Genomic DNA, 12534 nt, shown 5'->3' with positions numbered 1-12534 from the left:
TGCTATAATTGTGGACGACCTAATCACAAGAGTTTCCAATGTAGATACAGGACTCAAAATGGCGACTACATTAAAAATGTAGAGAGCTCTGTTAGCAAACATACATTTTTATTTTCGTGTACATTTGATGCTTCAACAAACAATAATAATTTTCTTGTCGATTGTGGGGCCACGGCACATGTGATTACAAAGGAATCTGATTTTATCAATTTTGATCCCAACTTTAAGCCACAAAATCATTTTGTAGAACTAGCTGACGGGAGTCGAGTCAATGATATCGTTTTGAAAAGCGGCAATGCGAAAATCTCACTAAAGAACAATAAAGGTGAATTGTTTCTGTATTCTAGAAAACACTCTTCTAATCCCAAAATTTAAACAAAATATATTTTCTGTACAAGCAGCCACAAAACAAGGTGCAAATATAAACTTTAGCCCCAATAAATCAAAACTGGTATACCCGAATGGAACTGTATTCAACATTAAAGAAAATGGAAGACTATATTATTTAAATAGCGTAGTCCCATCAAAAACAGCCTGCTATGATCTACAGACATGGCATAAAATTCTTGGACACTGCAATATTCCTGATATCAAAAAGTTGCCGACTGTAGTTGATGGAATGCAAATACAAACATCAAAAACCTTCAACTGCGACGTCTGTATGCAAGGGAAAATGACAAACTATCAAAACAAGATACCAGACAAAAAGGCCAAAAAAATCCTATCAATGGTGCATTGTGACTTGAACGGTCCCGTAGAACCGATGGCCAGAAAACATTATAGATATGTGTTGAATTTCGTAGATGACCATTCAGGTTTAATAATGGTTTACTTTTTAAAGAACAAATCTGATACCCTGCTAGCAACTAAGAAATATCTAGCTGACATTGCCCCCTACGGTGAAATCAAGTGTATTCGCTCTGACAACAGTACGGAATTCACCAATAAAGACTTTGAACTTTTACTAATTAACCATCATATCAGGCATGAAACATCAGCTCCTAGATCGCCACACCAAAACGGGACTGCTGAACGTGCGTGGCGGACACTTTTTGAAATGGCAAGATGCCTACTCATTGAATCTAAACTCCCTAAAAACCTCTGGACGTATACACTTATGGCGGCAGCCTATATACGCAACAGGTGCTTTAACAAAACACTATCTAAAACTCCATATGAATCTTTCTGCGGTAAAAAACCAAATTTAAGCAGAATGCATATATTTGATTCAACTTGCTTCGCATATATAGAGAAAAAGAGTAAATTGAATATTAAAGCCGACAGAGGTATATTTCTTTGATACGATAAAAACAGTCCAGCCAAGTTAATATTTTTTCCCGAAAAAAAATAAAATAAAAAGAATCCGGTGTGTAAAATTCACAGACACGTTTAATTTTACAGACGAACACCCGTCATATGAAGAAGATGAAATTATATTACCTCAAACAATTAAAACAAACGAAAACGACGGAGACGAGAGTGTCCATGATGATGATGATAATAAAGTCGAAAGATATCCCAAAAGAAATATAAGACGACCCGATTTTTTTGTGGTCGACAATATAAAAGATTATCAAATCGACTATTGCTATTCAATGGAAAATGCGCCAAAAAGCTTCAACGAAGCAATTAATTCAGAACATTGTGATGAATGGAAAATTGCCATGAAAAAAGAATGCCTTAACCGAAAATGATACCTATACGGTAGTGCCTCTCCCAAGAGATAAACATGTTATTTCTACCAGATGGGTCTTTACAAAAAAGAGTGCAGCATCAGGCGTAGAACAGTACAAAGCAAGATTTGTTGCTAAAGGGTACTCTCAGATTTACAGTAAAGAATATTTTTCTACGTTTTCACCAACCACAAACCTAACGACAATCAGAATTTTACTGCAAGTCGCATCACAATATGACCTAAACATCCATCAAATGGACGTAAAAAATGCTTATTTGAATGCCCCAATAGACTGTGAAATTTATATTACCCCTCCAGAGTGATTTATAATGAAAAATAAAAATAGCGTGTGGTGACTTAACAAGTCATTATATGGTCTAAAGCAGAGTGCTCAGTGTTGGAACACAGTATTTCATGATTAAACAACAATTTAGACAATGCGCTGTAGACCCCTGTTTATATACCCAACACAAAGACGATAAACTACTGATTTTGGTTTTGTGGGTCGATTATATTTTAATCGCATCAAATTGTGACATAATGTTAACTGATGTTAAGAACAAATTAAGTAAAAGATTCAAAATGACCGATCTTGGCAAAATATCCTGGTTTCTGGGGATAGAATTTACTTAAAGCAAAGGACTTGTTACGATGACTCAATCGAGATACATCGACAAAATACTATTAAAATTTGGAATGGGAGAGTGCAAGAAACGCTCTACACCAGTCGAAAATGATATTAATAAAAATATACACACAGAATCTGAAATAATAAATGACACACAATATCGCGAAATTATAGGTAGTCTTATATATTTAATGACTGCAACCAGGCCCGACATATGCCATACAGTAACAAAACTGTCACAAAAATTATCACGACCGACAATGAAGGATTTAAACAGAGCTAAACAAGTCCTACGTTATTTAAAAGGAACTAAAGAACAGAAGTTAGTATTTAGAAAATCAAGAAATCCCCTAAAATTAGGTTTTTCGGATTCAGACTGGGCAAACGACAAAGATCGCAAGAGTGTATCTGGATATTGTTTCAGACTCTCAGAAAAGGGGCCTATTATTTCATGGAAATCTAAAAAGCAACAGATTGTATCTCTCTACGTGTGAAGCAGAATTTATCGTGACCACACACACGACCCAGGAAGCACTCTACCTTAAAAATATCCTAAAGACTATTTTAGAGCCAGAATTAATTACAAGCCCCGTAGTAATTAATTGTGATAATCAAGCCAGTATAGTCTTAGCACAGAACACGATAATCAACCAAAGATCTAAGCATATAGATATAAAATACCATTTCATAAAAAAACGAGATAAAAAAGGAATCCATTATTTTGAATTACATATCATCAGAACAAAATATCGCTGATGTATTTACGAAACCCGCAACAAGGATAAAGCTACAACGTTTTTTTCTCAAAACTTGGGGAATTCGACTGAATAATTTTTTTTTTTTTCACTGCCCTGTATGTATATAGATTGCTATATATCAAAAAAAAAAAAAAAAAATAGTCCTGGACAAGACATTAAACTGTATCCATTTTATTTGTATTAACACTTTAACCTACTAATGTGTAACTAATACTTTTGCTTAAAAAAAAAACAAAAAAACTCTTTGCCATTTTCCTTTTTGACATTTGAACACAATTAAAAATGGCGTCTTTTTAAATGCTAAAATTCTAAGATCCAAATGATTTCTAATTTTTGTTATGTCTAAGTGAATATAAAAATATATATTTATTTTTGAGCAGAACAAACACAAGGGACTTCCCCATTATAAAAAATAGGGAGGATGTTGCAATATTTTGAACTTATAATGGGGTATGATCCCACACAGTCGGACAATTCTATATGCTGCTAAGAACTGACGAATCAAATTAATTCACGTTCTGCTATCAACCAATCAGAAACCAGAATTGCTTCATAAATATTAAACCTTTTCTGGAGCAATTTCACATGTTCTTTTCCGTCTCGACATGGTAAGAATATTTTGTTCTGTAGAACTGTCTATTACAAACAAGTCACCTCCCAGGACTTGTGTGTAACAGCGAACCATCTGAAACTGTTCTGAAACTAAAAATGGCTTACACTTCTAGAGATCATTAAAGATCATTTGGCTAGTTTGAATGCGAGGGGCTTGAGATCATCGGGCCGAGCCGCTCGCCTCCTGCACGACCTCTTATCCCTGGGAGTGGATGTGGCTGCGATTCAGGAGACGCATTTCGTTTCCTCCGTGGACTGTCAGGTGCTGGCCCGAGATTTTGAGGTTTTCTCAGCATAGGGCAGTCCGCGGGGGAAGGGAGTTTCCGTGCTGGTTAAAGTACCCTGTCGGCGACGGTCAACGTTATTCATAGGGATGCGGTGGGCAGGCTGGTTGTGGCCGATGTTGCCGTAAAAGATTCTGTGTTTCGGGTGATCGCGATTCATGTGCCCAGCACCGCTCGTGAGAGGGTCTCATTCTTCAGTCAGCTTGACGCGTTTGTAGATTGTCGGAAGCGAGTAGTGCTAATGGGGGATTGGAACGCCATCTTAGACCCCAAGATAGATAAGGTAGGAGGCGATGCTAGAGGATCGGAGAAGTGCGAGTTCAGCCTGGCTGATCTGATGGCTAGATGCGGTCTGGTTGACAGGTTTCGGGTCGAGCATCCGGGGCGGGAGATGTGGACGTGGACCAATAGCGTTTCCTCCTATCCAAACACTTATTTGGACAGGATGTTAGTTAGGAGAGGCGAAGTAGACTTCTTATCTTGTCCCACATTCACTTGGCTAGGCCAGACGGACCATAAATTAGTTATGGCCCCGCTGAAGCTAGGAAATAGGCCTAAGTTAGTGGCTCACTGGAAGTTAAACACCTCCCTTCTGGAGATACAAGACTTCCAAGAGAAGCTAATAGAATTAATTCAAAAAGCACTAGTGAGGGCGGTTACCGGGATAAGTGGTGGGTAGGTCTAAAAGCCAAAATTAGAACCTTCTCCGTCAAGTATGCCCAGCGCCTCGCACTAGATAAGGCCAAGAGAAGAAGAAGCTAGAGCAGAAACTAGCCCGGGCTACGGGGGAGGGTGATAGGGTTAGTCAGGAACTAGCTAAGCAGGACCTTCTGCGTGAGAATAGCGAGCGTTATGAAAGTCAAGTAGTCAGAGCTAGGCTTAGAAAGGTAGGCAATGAAGCAGTTAATTCCAACACTGACGCGCGTCATGAAATTTCTAGGCGTGGCTCAGACAAGTACATTGCAAAGGTAAGACATCCGGATGGACGCACCCTGGAATCGACTCGGGAGATCTGCGAGGGGTTTCGAGAAAATTTTGAGGAACGTTTTACGCAGCAGCCTGATCTTCTGGTCCTTGAGTTTAGCGACTATTTGGCTGACTCTCCCCGCCTCGAGGCGGCTAGTTGCGAGGGCCGGGTGACGGAGCGGGAGGTTTTACTGTGCTGAAGCAGGTCAGCTGTGACAGATCGCCGGGGCTCAATGGTCTGCCATACGAACTGTATTTGAGGCCGTCGCCCATGTTTCTGTCTCTTCTGATGGATGTGTTCAACCATTGGTTTGCTCAGGGATCCATCCCGGGGCAAGTCACCAAGGGAGTGATCACATTGACGGGCATGGTGGGGAACAGTTAGACGATTACAGGCCCATAACTCTGCTAAACACAGAGTTGAAGATTTTGGCCATGGTCCTGTCAAACCGACTGCAGGTTGTTATCGGCGAGTTGGTTGAACCGGAACAGAACTACGCTGTGATGGGGAGATCGATTCAGAACAACTTGCACCTGATCCGCACGATCCTAGAGGGAGGGATAGATAACGACACGGAAGCCGCGCTGATCAACTTAGATCAATCCAAAGCTTTCCATAGGGTCGACCATCGTTTCTTGGCATCTGTCTTAGAGGCCGCCGGTTTTAAACCGGACTTCTGCAAGTGGATCTCTGTGATGTATCGACAGCCCACAGCCATCGTGCAATTCAACTGAAAACGTTTGAAACCCTTTGTTATGTCTCGGTCAGTTCGTCAGGGTTGTCCGCTGTCACCCCTGCTCTATGTCCTGGCTTTGGAGCCCCTGCTCCGCAACCTGAGATGTGGGGAGGCAAATTCGACCCTGCACGGAATTGCAATACTCGGTGGCTCAGCTGTCAAGGTATTCGCGTTCGCCGATGATGTCACGGTCTTTGTGTTAAGCTCCAGAGACATCAAGATCATGTCGGAGGCGCTTGCTCAGTATGAAAGAATTATAGAGATCAAGATAAACTGCAGCAAGTCGGTAGGACTGCGGTTGGGCGCCTGGAGTGGCAATGCAAACCTCTTGGCGCCCTTCAGCTGGACGGATGACCTGGTTCGAATCCTTGGCGTGTGGTTCGGACCGGGTCTTCAGCTTGACAAAAATTGGTTGGAGGTACGGTCAAAGGTGGAGGCTGCAGTCAATTGGTGGCTTCCTAGGAAACATTCTTTAAAGGGTAGAGCTGAGGCGTGCGCCATTTACATCTTTCCTCTCATCCTTTACCAACTGGCCGTACTTCCTCTGCCTGCACAACACCTAACAGCTCTTGTCCTCATTTCTTTGGAACAGAGGAAAACACTGGGTGAGTAGACAGGTCTGTATTCAACATCTGTGTGAGGGAGGCTTGGGAATGCCGGACTTGAAATGTCATTGAGACGCTGAGAGGCTGGCCTTCCTGAGCCACTATATGCAAGATGACCAACCGTGGCACCCCGTGGTTACTGCCGCCTTCCCCCACCTCGTTCTCAACCCTTCTATCGAGAGCTGTCGCAGGCCACGGGGAAAATCTGCCTACATGAAAAAGTGCCGAGCCGCGCTAAAACGACTACCAAGGTCCAGCGACCTTGTGACTGCTACACGTAGGGAACTCCACAGGGATGTAGTGAAGGGGGCTGCCACCCATCCGCTATGCGCGCGTTTGAGTTGGCAGCAGAGTGAGATCCGCTCCGCGTGAAGCTGGGTGCCAGGTTTGAGTCATCTGAACAATTCGGAGTTCTCTCTGACCTGGCGATTGGCCCGAAATGCACTTCCACTCAACAACATACTATGCAGTTCCGGGCTTTTGGAGTCGCCTGATTGTCCCCGTTGTGGGACAATGGCCATAGAAACGACTGATCATGCTTTCTTCAATTGCCGCAAACTCCGCTGGTACTGGTCATATGTCAGCAAGGTGACGGCTCGCATCGATCTTGAGCATTCTCGCCCAATTACCGTATCCAATGTCATGGACAACGTGAAGCTGCCATGGGACCGGGAAAGACAAATGGTCTACGTTACGATCCTGGCCATGGCGAGAATGGTGATTTGGACATCGCGTCTGCAAAGTTGCTGGTGAGTGTTGTCTTTTTCTGATCAAGATCTGATCGCTTTCTTTAAACACCAACTACGGGTGAAGATCAGATGTGATAGAAGAAGGCTGCATCGTGCAGCATTTGACAGAAGATGGATACATGTAGCAAGTCTGTGTGTACGAAGAGGGGCCAAATTTGAATATGTGTTCCCCACCTAGGTGTGGAACGCGCAGTTCTGTAAAGTAAAATTAAACAAGTAGCCGCTCAGCTAGCTGAGTGTGTGTTCCATCCCTCCCTGATTAGGAAGCCTCCAAGATCCCCAACCCCTCCTTCTTGCAATTTTTGTTTTCACCCCCTCCTCTAAATTTCACCCATCTTGGAGAGAAAGAAATACAAACTAACCCCCATTCCTTACCCACAAAATTTTCTTTTCTCCATTCACCCCCCATCTAGAGGGCATCCCCACTTAGAGCCTGACCCGCAGAAGCGAGGTTCCTTTTACAAAACTAGTGGAATGGGCAGTCTATCAACTAGACGGGGTTGGGAGGGTCCTACTAATCACTTTTTTTTCTTCTCCCTCCCCTGCCCTTGACACAAATGAATTATTGTACCATTTTTATTATTTTTTTTTTTGTTTTTACACGTCAATAAAAAATGTTTTAAAAATTGGGAGTTAAGTAGGACTCCCCCCAGTATGAAAGGGTGAATGCGGTATTATGGTGAAAGAAGATACTAGCTGGGAGAAACTTTTGATTTTGTTTAGTTGATGACCAACGACCCCACAATCCCCCCTTTTGAGTTGGCCATGTGCCTAATTTTTTTGTTCTTTGTTGATTTTCAATGTATTTTTAACATGAATAAAGGATTTAATATCTCAAAGAGACCAGACCGTTAGTCTTCTACTCCGGAATTTTAGATAGTTCTGTTACCAGACCCCGCTGGGCGGGTCGCTTAAAGAGCATTTCTTTTTTGCAACCCCGATTGCGGCAAGACTGGAGTTTAGGTGGAAAAATAATCTCGAACCCTTTATCACATAAAAGGGACTAATTTCCCTAATCACCGGTACGTTACTATGCCAATAATATATAAACAATATTGGTATTTCAGAAGTTGTTTTTGAAAACAACTTAAAGAAGCCCAACTTTTTACTTCTTTATTTTAAAACGTTTCACGATATCTTTCTTCTCTCATTTTTTACTTCTTTATTTTTAAACAACATTTTTTAATTTTAAACAGAACGTTCCACGATATCTTAAGCGCCCTTTTTTTTAGCACGGTAACAAAAATACATAAGTACCGAACGTTTTATAATTAATAAATCTAAATTTGAAATAGAGAAATAATAAATTGCAAGATATTACGCGTGTTTAATATTAATTTGTATCGTTTATAACTACTCACGTAATTTAATAATCACGTGATTCAATTTTTAATTAAAAAAATATTGTTTAAACTTAAACTTTAAAAAGTCTGATAATTTATTATTTCTATTTATGTATTGTTTACCATTAAGGTACTAGTGCAGAGAGTGATCCGGACGTAAATAATAACGTTATTTAAAAAGCCATTCTTAACATGGGGAGGGGAGGATGTTTTGTACCTATTCTATCTTCAACCTTACAATTGACTAAAATAAATATCATAAAACTTTAATTAAACTTGGAAATACGATTTAAAAAATAGCGCGGATCACTCTCTGCACTAGCACCTTCATTAAAAAAGGTATTCATTGTGTACAAAAAAAAACACGGAACATATAAAACATTTAAATATGAATAGAACTTTTCATTCGAAAACCTTTTTTATTTTAATTAAAAGCAATATAAAAAGAAGTTTTTTTTTTTTAAAGTTGTTTTCAAAAACAACTTCTGAAATACCAATATTGTTTATATATTATTGGCATAGTAACGTACCCGTACCGGTGATTAGGGAAATTAGTTTCTTTTATGTGATAAAGGGTTCGAGATTATTTTTCCACCTAAACTCCAGTCTTGCCCCGATTGCTGCCTACACTTTTAAGCATCGTCCTTCAACCATTTTTTGTTAACATTATTAAAAAAGCCATTCTTAACATGGGGAGGGGAGGGTGTTTTGTACCTACTCTATACTTCAACCTTACAATTGAATAAAAAAAAAACATATCATAAAACTTTAATTAAACCTGGAAATACGATTTAAAAAAAATAGCGCGGATCAGTAAGTGCATTAATAGCAGCGTGATAATAGAGTTGGAGGCTATTTGTACAACTAAACGGCAAACAAATCTGCTAACATAAGGAATTACACGTATCTGTATACAGATTTTTATTTTTCAATTTCCTCCTGTCTTTATTGAAATATGAAAGCAAAAAAAAAAAAAAAAAAAAAAACAAGCCAACAAACAAACAAAAACATACCCCCCCCTCACGAGGTAGCCAGAAAGTGGGTGCTCATTTTAAGTTAAATTTAGATAAAAGACTGATCACTTATTTTTTAGAAGTAATTTCTTCATATGAAAACTATTTCTCTGCAACGGAAACAGTGAGCAGATTCGTTTTTAGGGCACCGAAATTATTTCGGTGCCCTAAAAACGAATGTATCGTAATATATATATAATATATATATTACGATACGAATAAAAATTTTACCCATGATAAGGACGTCATCGACGCTTAATTAATGAGAGGAACTACAAATAAATATTAGACTACTATTGATATAAGCCAGTACAAATGCACATATCTCACATGCACATATTGGGATTAAATATTTCCTTGAGTTGTGAAAGAAATGAAATAAAATTTGAAAATTTTTGATTTACCTTTCTACAAACTCCGCAAATTCACAAACTCTTCCACATGGTAAGATGATCGTAATACTTTATGGCTGTCGTTAATTATTTGTCAATAATCAATAACAACATAACATTTATAAAACTAACTAAAATATTAAAGGTGATTTGCGTATCTATATATAAATATATCTTATTTAATTATTGTTTTTAAATGAGATATTTAAAGGAATCAAATAAATAATTTTGCGACAAACCCAAAACGAAATCCAATCAAGGGAGATAACTCTAATTTTACTTAAACATTATAGAAATGGGTACTGACGTGCTAAAATAATAACGTTAAATCATTGTTAACAAACAACTTGTTATAAAGACACAACAGTTCATCCGCGCTACTGTTTAAATCGTATTTCCGATTCAGTTTTATGATATGCTTTTTTTTTTTTTTTTTTTTATTCAGTTGTAAGGTCAAAGTACAGAATAGGTACAAAACACCCTCCCCTCCTCATATTAAGAATGATTTTTTTTTATAATAACGTTATTATTTTAGCACGTGAGTACCCATTTCTATAATGTTTAATTGTTTGAACTTGAGAATTAAAATAAGGGTACTTGTGCATTTAACGAACCAGACGTAACTCAGCATTTTCTCGGCTTTGTCCGGCGCATGACGTCAACAGCCGGATAAAACCGAGCGTTGGCGATAAAATAAAAACAACAAAATAACTGTACAATGAAATTGTAAAATCTAGAAACAAAAAATTAAATAAATAAAAAGCAAAAACCTACCGTTCATTTATGTTTTTAATTATTATTGTTTGGAATTGTTTTCTGTTTTCAAAATAAATACATATAAAACAAGTTTTTTTTGTTAACTTTTTTTTTTGTCTGAACTGGGTTTTTTTTCAATTTTTAACGTAAAAGGGGGGGGGCAGAAACAAGGATTATTTGTACATTTTTTTCGCCAGAAACAAGGATTTGTAGAAAAGTAACTTATCTTGCCACTTGCCTTTGATAATATTTGTTATATATTTGTTTTTTGACAACTTTTTCGAATCTATGTGTATAGTAATACAAACCTCTCTTTATTTATTAGTGGAAGGAGGGTTTCGGCCTTCCTATTTGGTACAGTGACCAAGAAACCCTCCTTTTCGGCGGGGTCGTATCCACCGAAGACCGGTGTCACAAGTCTGCCGTCGATTTCACCGTATGGCCTGGGCCTCCAATCTGCCGGGGATTCCTAAGAAAATAGTCCCTGCATATATCACACAGGAAAATTTTCCAATCTACAATTGTGTGGTGAGAACGTACCCCACATTCGCGATGGAGATTTTTTGTAGATGCCATCTCGAACGCCCATAAGTATATTATTTTTATTATACATGCGATGGTTAGTCGGGATTTTGAGAAGAAGGTCCCAATCCTAATGGAGGTCCATCGACATGTTACTCTTCCAACCGTAACCGTCGGAAAGGCTTGTTCTCTTTGCAAAGTACACAATCCTGGCCAAAATGTAAACACCTGTTCTCTTCTGCCAACAATTTCCGTTGCTGGCAAAAGTTTAGTGCAGCCTCTGGTCCGCAAGGTTTGTAATATTCATTATAATTTCGTCAGTTATCTTTTAAAACATATTTAAAAAAAAAAAAACTCTCTTTAAATAAGCGTTTCTTGAGTTGTGACACTCTTCCAATTGATAGCGAAATTCTCGTCTGCTTAATCGGCAACGCTCGGTTATATCCGGCTGTTGACGTCATGCGTCGGACAAAGCCGAGCAAATGCTGAGTTACGTCTGGTTCGTTAAATGCACAAGTACCAAAATAAGTTGCAAATTTAGGTGATGATTTTCAAGATTCCCGGTTTTTATTTTTTAGTTCCGGTTTCTCCTGAGCGTTTGGTTTCACGGTAAATTCACTGGAAAAATCCCTTCTGATTAATGTTTTCGGGTTTGTATTACTGTACACATAGATTCGAAAAAGTTGTCAAAAAACAAATATATAACACATAAATGTTATCAAAGGCAAGATAAGTTACTTTTCTACCTAACTGGATATGTTTTTAGTATTTTTATTGATTGTAACATGTTTATTCAGCTCGAAAAACATCAAGTGTTTACCGATGTATTGGAAAATTAAAATGGCGCCGGAATCTATCTTTGACTTGGGAAGTTTAGGAAATGGAGTTATAAATAAAAAACTAGACAAAATACGGTTTAAAACTTGCTCAATATATGTTACCGTGACATAGGCTGACATATGTTCGGTGGGTTTATTATAGCAGTATTTTGCATATTATTTTTTTTTAACTCCTTTTCCCAAACTGACCGTATCAAAGAGAGATTCGGGCGCCATTTTAAATTTTCCAATACATCGGTAAACACTGTATGTTTTTCGAGCTGAATAAACATATTACATTAAATAAAAACACTAAAAACATATCTTTATTTATTTGTTATATATTTGTTTTTTGACAACTTTTTCGAATCTATGTGTACAAATACAAACCCCAACGTTCCTATGTAGTGACGTTTTTGAAGCCATAGACATACCTATGTTTTAAAAATCTAGAAAAAAAAATCAAATAATCTTCATATTTTCCTGAAATTTTCGATTTTATTCATTATCAAATAAACTTCATAAAAGTAGTTTCGTTAAATATATTAGAGGAAATATTTTAGGTGTTCTAACCTCCACATATTTCACGTTACGAAAACTAAACAAAATAAATGTAGGTCGATAAAAATTTCAACATTTTTTCAAACTGAAAAGCTCAAATAATTAAAAAATAATT

The 12534-nt window shown here is 38.2% G+C and overlaps 1 protein-coding gene across 3 annotated transcripts in view; it reads right to left on the bottom strand.

The window, feature by feature from the left end:
* LOC145241467 (U3 small nucleolar RNA-associated protein 14 homolog A-like) overlaps nt 1-12534 on the bottom strand; it is a 137499-nt gene that overhangs the window by 95389 nt on the left and 29576 nt on the right. Inside the window, exon 1 of one of the 3 annotated variants that reach the window (XM_080104450.1) lies at nt 10537-11462. The exons of 1 other annotated variant lie outside the window; for it this stretch is intronic. The gene's annotated coding sequence lies outside the window, so the exon portion shown is untranslated. Of the gene's footprint in view, nt 1-9774; nt 10021-10536; nt 11463-12534 lie in introns of those variants that run through there. One more of the 3 variants, XM_080104448.1, reaches the window with a different exon arrangement.

The sequence above is a fragment of the Euprymna scolopes genome, chromosome 20, assembly GCF_053919585.1.
Source record: "Euprymna scolopes isolate OS-2025 chromosome 20, ASM5391958v1, whole genome shotgun sequence".
Lineage (NCBI taxonomy): Eukaryota > Metazoa > Mollusca > Cephalopoda > Sepiida > Sepiolidae > Euprymna > Euprymna scolopes.
The sequence above is the reverse complement of the archived record's forward strand: the minus strand, read 5'-3'. Positions and strand labels throughout refer to the sequence as shown.